This window comes from Patagioenas fasciata, chromosome 2 (assembly GCF_037038585.1).
Source record: "Patagioenas fasciata isolate bPatFas1 chromosome 2, bPatFas1.hap1, whole genome shotgun sequence".
Classification (NCBI taxonomy): domain Eukaryota; kingdom Metazoa; phylum Chordata; class Aves; order Columbiformes; family Columbidae; genus Patagioenas; species Patagioenas fasciata.
The window spans coordinates 135548971-135556846 of record NC_092521.1 but is presented as its reverse complement, the minus strand read 5'-3'; positions in this window follow the sequence as shown (position 1 = coordinate 135556846).

Sequence of the window (7876 nt, the reverse complement as noted above, 5' to 3'; positions counted from 1 at the left end):
TCAGAGTAGGTATGTCCTGATCTCCTCCCAGGAAGATATATTAACTGTTCGGACACCTCTTCATGACATATAATAACCTCACTAGTAAGAACCTGACTCTGCTTAAGTACCTGTTAAAAGTGTCACTGTCACTCCAGTGGGAGCTCTGCTTAATGCTCCTCTTCAGGCGAGGGGGAGGATCTCAGTACAAACAGATGGTTCAGCCCTCTGTTGCAACCTTCTTGCAATGAGCCACATGCTCCTGCTTTTCCATGTCCTACAGCATACTTGTTTTTTCTGCCACACTCCCTAGAGGTGCTGGCAGGATATGGTCCCAATTCTGAGGAGCTGGGAAGCCCTCTTACTTTTGCCAACAGAACTTGTGGAATAGAGTATCAAAGCTTTTAAACTGACATTGCATAAAAATTGCTCCAAATGCTTTCAATTTGGAGGAGGATAGTAGTACACCTCAGATACACTTCTCAAGAAGAAGCAAGAAAGACCATTCAGCTGCAGCTTTTTCAGGGTCTTCCCTCCAACAGCATGTTCTACTCTGCAGGACTTTGGTTCACTGCAGTGCCCAGCTCAAGAACATGGGTGCAGAGCAATGGACCCGTGAAAAGCTGTGATAAGCACAGTATGGGGTGGAGAAAGCAAAAGATGGTAGGGACCAACTAGATTTTTATTCTATAGATATTAGTTCTGCCAGCTAGCATAAATTTAAAGAAGAAACAAAACAGCAGTCAGAGGAAAACACCTGCAGCTTTTTGAGAGTCCCTCAGCTTTGACTTTGAACTTCTTTGTGTCACCAATTTAAATTAAGCAATTAGTCAGTAATGTGCTGCCAAGATTTTTAACACACCTCCCACAGAAGTGTTAGCCATGAGCTTTTTATAACACCATGGCACAGAAAGGGCACACAGGAGAGGGCTCCAAAATTTGTTCTTGTCATATTTAAGGGATAAAAAGCATTTTCTTTGCCACAGGGTTGGGGAAAAGCAGAGTAGTTGAATCAAATTAACTGCCTGGGTACCTAAGAAAGATAAGTCCGTGTAGAGCGTATTGACCATATACTTTTGTGCACCAGGTTGGATAGGGAGCATATATGAAGACTTGATGGTGCTGGAAGGATCTGAAGACTCCCTCCTCCCCCCACAGCGAGCTTTCTTTTGGCTGCACAGTTTGAACCTGGTTCAGTCCCTCTACTTCTGTGATCTCCACCACCACGCCTGAGCAAACAGTGCTAGATTTCCCTCATGAAAACAGAAAGTTTTACATAATCTGCCTCATGGAAACCTTCATCTCAGCAGTCCTCCTCCTCCCATGGGTGTCTTCTCTAAATCCTGCTGCTCACTGCATTCATTAATCCCCCAGATAATTCTGCTTGTGTTTAAGTGATGCCTGGGAAGAGACAACTTTTTCCAGTGGGAAAAGGGAGAGAGCAACAGAAGTCAAAGCTCATTTTAAAGTCTTTTTTTTTTTTATGTCTCGTTGATAGAATCCACTGAGACAGCATCAAACTTTGTATTTCTTAGGCAGTAGCTAGCACTGAAGCCTCAGCTTTGTTCCCCTCAGATCAAGGAGTTTTGAGGAGCAGAATACTTTTCCCATGAGGCTCCACTTCCCAGGAAGGTTAATTTCCCCATAGCTTGAGAACTGAGACCACATGCCTGGAGGTGAAGAAGGGAGCCTTCCCCTCCATCTTAACCCTTCATACCATGCAAACCACTAATCTACAAACATCTCTGACCTGTCATGTTTACCCCAGCTGCACATCACGCTTTCCAGGACACTAGAAAGGCTGTGGTAACATTTTGTGAACTGGGAGGGCAGGTGCTGTGCTATTGTGTTTATGGATTTCACCATCCTCAGTATCTCACATGAAGGAGAAGCTAAATCAGGCCTCAGTCACAACATGTGCTGTATCCTACTGTATCATGAATCCCACCAGGCCCACACAGGCAAAATCAGGCCCATTCAGTGACACCTACATCCCTTTGGTACCTATGCATCAACAAAAGTCACTCAGTCTTCTGTCTGCATTTAATTAACTGGGTTCATTTAAAATTTAACTTAACACAGCCGCAAACACAAAACTTTAAGCTTCTCTGCTGAGGCTTTAAAGAAGGCAAATACAGCATAAATACTAATGGGAGTGACAATTCCTATCAGAAAAGGCTTTTAAAAACCACAAGTAGGTGTATTTTTTGTAACATAAATATTTTTAAAAGCACATAAGGAACAAAGATCAAGCTGGTATCACATGCAATTATGAACTAAAACTGATCCCAAACCACAAAAACTGAGTCAGAGAAATACAAAGATATATCTCTGCACGTCTGTTTTACCTCCTCAAGGCAGAAGAGCCGCTGCTGTCTCCGCCACCTGTGCCCACCAGTGAGAGACTGTGAGTGGCTCTGCTGGGTCAGGTCCAGAGAAGCTCTGGGTGGCCTTGAGTGGAAGTAGCAGACACTTTCTTCTGCCATCTCCCTTCCTCTATTTGTTAGCTGCTGTGTTTCATGGTCCTGCACTGGGACTTGTACCTGTAGACCTGGCAGATTTAGCCCAATGCCCTGGAAAGGCCAGGCTGCCATGCTGCATCATGCCTCCAGGTTCTGATTCAGGGAGGATTAGCAGGGAAGCAGAAGATTTTCCAGAGGAAAGCCCCTACAAACAGCCATTTGGGAAGAAAGCCAGGCTCAAATTTACATCTGTGTTCCTAAATTGAGAACAAAAGGAAACTCCAAGCTCTGCAAGAGCAACACTTACAGGGTGAGCACACTGCACCCCTGCTGGATAGCAAAGTCACCTCTGTGGTGACATCCCCTGCTCCCCGCAGCTCTCAGCCCACTGCCAAGGGGCTTCAGCTCTCCTCTGTCTCCTTCTGCTGGTGTCTGGCTGAGGCAAAACCAGGTCTGAAAGCATTAGGGCACCATGTCTCCCCCAAGACTCTCTCACTCCCCATGCGCTGATGCCAAAATGTCTGTCCAGCTCACACACCTCAGGAGCAGGGTGCTCCCTTTGAGGTCTGCACCAAATCCCATCCACTTTTGACTGCCATCTATGGGATTAATGTTGCCTTGTTTAGCCAGAGGACAAGATTTCCAGACTAAAAGCACAATAATTTGCAAATGAGCTGGTTGATTTGTACTTATCAACCTGTAAATGGCTCAGAATAACTACACAGGTCTTCCTCAACACTGCATGTGGAAAAGGACTTAACTGCTTGAAAGCTTGTCTCTTTTTTTTTCCCCCCACCTCAGCTAAATTCTAGATATTGCCTACTATTAGCAAAATGGCTTCTCCTGCAGCTCTGGACCATATGGCTGTGTTAGTATTATTATTGGGATTAAGGACTTCCAGCCATCTGCTGAGCCATCAGCACCATTCCCTGCCTGTCGCCTGCCCCACCACTGCAGGCAGTGCCCAAGCAGAGTGTGTCACCAGGAGAGAAGGGATTTCTCTACCCAGTTTCAGAGCTGGGAACAAGATGGGCTGGCTATGCCACTGATTATTTATTTGGGATGGGCCAAGCTGCTTGGGAAGCTGAGAAATCTCCTCTCTTTGTATACAAGATGAAGGTGACACCAAAAAAGGCTAAAGAGTTTGGCCTTCTTAGCAAATACACCATTTCTTTCTCCATTAGTGCCACACTATTGCTGAATTTTAGACTAACTGCAGAAGTCCTAACTTTTTTAAAGCCTCTTTTGTAGTACTGGAATGAACAATGTCACCAACACACCTTGAACTCTTCTGGAAATCTAAGCTTCTACAAAGGAGAAAAACTAAGCCTTGTGAAGGGCTTATTATTGTTATTTTTATAAAATTCTAGATTGCTATAGTTTTCAGGTGAAGAGTATTCCAGTTTGCACATGTAAACCAGGCTATTGATATGAGCTGTTATTAATCAGACTGTACATAACACAGCCTGAATACAGTCCATTCAGCATTAAAGAAAGAAATGCTAATGCGATGAAACAGAGGTACCTCAGCCTGGCAACATGGACCTAATGAAGCACCAACATGACATCTTGGGTGATCAATCTCTAACTCTGTAACTTTTCAAACTCTTTGTTCTACATTTAAATATTTTAATATTAATTTACTCTAATGCCATCTCAAACAAATAATTAATTTTATCAGAATTGTGGCTTAAAAAAACCTCCAACAACAACAACAAAAAAACACACACACACACACAAAACTAGACTCTCATAGATCAGCCTATCTCGGTTATTAAAGCACAGAACACCAATTTTAAGCAGAAAACCCCTTGTAATGGACTCCCTCAAGGCTATTCAGCCAGCTACAAGAATTTTATGTTTACCTTGAAAGCAGTCATTAGTATAGGCTGGTTATGTCTAAAAGCATCCCTAAAACCTGGAGTTATGGGCTAAATAAATTCTATAGTCTCAAACGAATACAGTAGGAAATGCTGCAATAAGAACAAGAGCGTAATAAGTAACAACACATAGACAAAATACACCAGAAGTTTAGAGAGAGTAGGGTATTTCCAAAGGCCCCTGCATAATTTTTTCTTTACTGCAGTGATTATTCCTGCCCCTCCAAAGTAGAATAACAGATGTTTCTCAACATTTCTACATAACTAACTTCTAAATCAAAAACAATCAACAAACCCTCCTGTTTTGGATTCTCTGAGACAGTCAGAAAATGTCAGCCAGTTCTTATGCTTGACCTCTAAATAGTGTTTCCACTTAAATAAGTTTATCAAAACATAGGCACAAAATTAGTAATTTATTTTTTCAGCCCTTCTCAGACATCTTTACTCCTAGAAAAAACAATACCAGATTAAAGTGATGTCCCCTCTGCATAAGAGGTCAAACGGAAATTTAGAAAATAAGCTAAACAATACTTGTCGTGGCCTATTTCAATTACTACCTTGCTGAAGTAGTAATTATACTGTTAAAATTGCATAGCAGGATGGCTATCATAAAGTTTTAGATAATAAAGTGCCTTGGCATAAAATATAGAACGTTTAATACAGGGCTAGCTTGCCTGTGACCATCAGCAGTGTGCTGTCACAGGCACACAAGCTCCTTAGGATGACATAAGATATAATGGCCATGAAAGGAGAGTCAGCCTCTCTTGTTTCTGGGTGCTGTTCTTCACCCACACTGTCACCTCTCCGCTGCCAGCACTGCCCTTCCTAGTGACTTAGGCTGAAAAACTGCTCCAGTTGAAAATTAACTAAAACAATCAGTCCCATAACCAGTCTGTTCCCCAGTCCAGCACAATGCTGTTTGAAAACATAAGAACTGTTTCTGCATCTGCCTGAAACCTCATCTCTTAATACTCTTAACTCCATCCACTGATCTAAGAAAAATAACACACCCTCCAAAGTCTGTATCTCTTTTATTCCATGATCAATAGTAGAATAAAGTAGTTTTAGATGATTAATACATACTCTAGAGGAGATTATAGCCCACAGTGCATTACCACCACAAACAACACTTGAGGTACTATCTTTCCATGAAAGCCTGATGAGATCCCACTGCCATTGCTGACCAGCTCCAGACAGGGAGATCTGCTTGCTTTTGGCATCATGAAGGAGTGACTGATGTATGAAAGTTTGTAGGATCTATGAACAGGTCATGAGCTACTTTTCAAAAAGAGCAGTTTAGTGAGGACATTTCAGCCCTGGAGAATCTGGACATACTCAAAACTTCACAACCTAGCACATATAATTCTAGTTCAGGCAATGGTCCTGTTGTATATGTTATCAATGTTCCTTTCAGCCAGCTCGATTTCTTTCTTGAAATTGGAATAGCTTATTTAAAAAAATAAATAAATAAATAAATAAAACAACCTCAACAATGTCTTCAATTTCACAAGTGTTTCCTTGACCTTAACTCAGCATTTTGTGGCTTGCAATATATTTTTTTTTAAATCTGTTTTCCCAACAGCAAGTAATGAGAAACAATTTTAAGGAGTTGGAGGGAATGAGAGGAGGTAAGATGCTGTCCTTCAGCATAAAAAGGCATATTCAGAGAATGGGAAATGAGTCTGAATTTGATTGTCCCACCAGGTAGCAAGTTCCATGGGCCGACTTCTTATGCGAGAAGTCAGGAAACCTGTGCTTAAGTGTTCCCTTAAGTGTCAGTTCAGTGCATGAAGTTTCCATGAATTTTTTTAAATGAGTTCCCATCATCCTCTTACCAGTATTTCCAGTTCTGAGGCTAGACTGTTGTCACTCAGTCTACTAATCTCATCCACAAATCTGTCCCAGAATCATAGAATGTCCTGAGTTGGAAGGGATCCACAAGGATGATGGAGTCCAACTCCTGTCCCTGCACAGGACAACCCCACAGTTCACACCATGTGTCTGAGGGCATTGTTCAGTCTCTTCTTGAACACTGTCAGGCTTGGGGCCGTGACACCTCCCTAGGGAGCCTGTTCCAGTGCTCCACCACCCTCTGGGGGAAGAACCTTTTCCTAATGTCCAACCTGAACCTCCCCAGCACATCTTCCTGCCATTCCCTCAGGTTCTGTCATTGGTCACTAAAGAGAAGAGTTTGGCTCCTACCCTTTCTCCTCCTGTTGTGAGGAAGCTGTAGACCATGATGAGATCTCTTCTTAGTCTGCTCCACGCTGAACAAACACAGTGACTTTAGCCACTGGCTTCCCCTCCAAAACTTTCACTGACTTTGTACCCCTCTTCTGGACACTCTCCGGTAGCTTTATATCCTTTTAATCCTGTGGTGCCCAGAACTGCACACAGTGCTCCAGATGCAGAGCAGAGCGGGACAATCACCTCCCTGCCCGGCTGGCAATGCTGTGCTGGATGCACCCAGGACACAGTTGGCCCTCTTGGCTGTCAGGGCACACTGTTTGCTCAAGGACACACTATTGTCACAGCTCCTTCTAGTGAGTGTTGCATTTGGTGGGGAGGAGGAAACTTGGTCCAGGAAACCATCTTCATTTATGAACTGCTGCCTCACTAAGGAAAGAGTTGTTTCTGCTTCTCCCTCCATTGTGGCTGTGGTGGAAGACTATACATCGTCCTTCTATACAAGCCTGCTTCCACGACTGCCTACAGTGTTAAAAAAATCTGACATTTTGGATGAGAACATGGGAACTGCTGGGGTGCCTCATGGCTGCTGCTGACTGTAGTTTAAGACTGACAGGTTTCAACACAGCAACTTCTCAGGTTCTTGAACAACAAAATAATAAAGACAGGTTTCCAATACAAGTCATTCAGGCAAAGTGTCATCAATTCATTGCTGTTCTGAAAGGTGAAGCGAGGCAATCAAGGAAATTGAACCAAAAGACAAAGGGCTGATGTCTGGTTCTTCTTCTGCATGCAGCTGAAGCAGCAACACTAAGAAATCAGTATTCAGTACTGCAACAAGAACTACCCAACAGAATATCATAAATATCCAATGCATAGATAGCTGAGGCCTTACTACTGCAACTCTGCTTCTGCAAGGATCAAAGTACTCTGAAATGGATCAAATAAATAATTAATCATTGCCTGTACCCCACCAGCATGAAATTGCTCATTTAATTCTAATCAAAATTAAGTCTCTGTTTTCCAAAGACCAGACTTTTTATAAAATTTTACTGCAAAATCCCAATATTCTAAAGATGTTTATCCAATACTATTTACAGGTTTGGTTTTCACGACATCCTTAAAGAGTTTGTTCTCTTCATCTCTTGCCTCACACTGTTGAATTACACAGCAGTAGCAACCTGCAGGATGCTCAACCATAAACACAGCAGTCAATCAGAAATGCAATAGCTGCCAAGCAACCTGACCTAACTGTATCTTTATCTTAAGACTGGAAGTATATGTCAGCAGAAACTACAGGAAGACATACAAGAGACCAGAAAGCAGGACAGTGACACATAGTTAAGACATGGATTCCCTTCACTAATT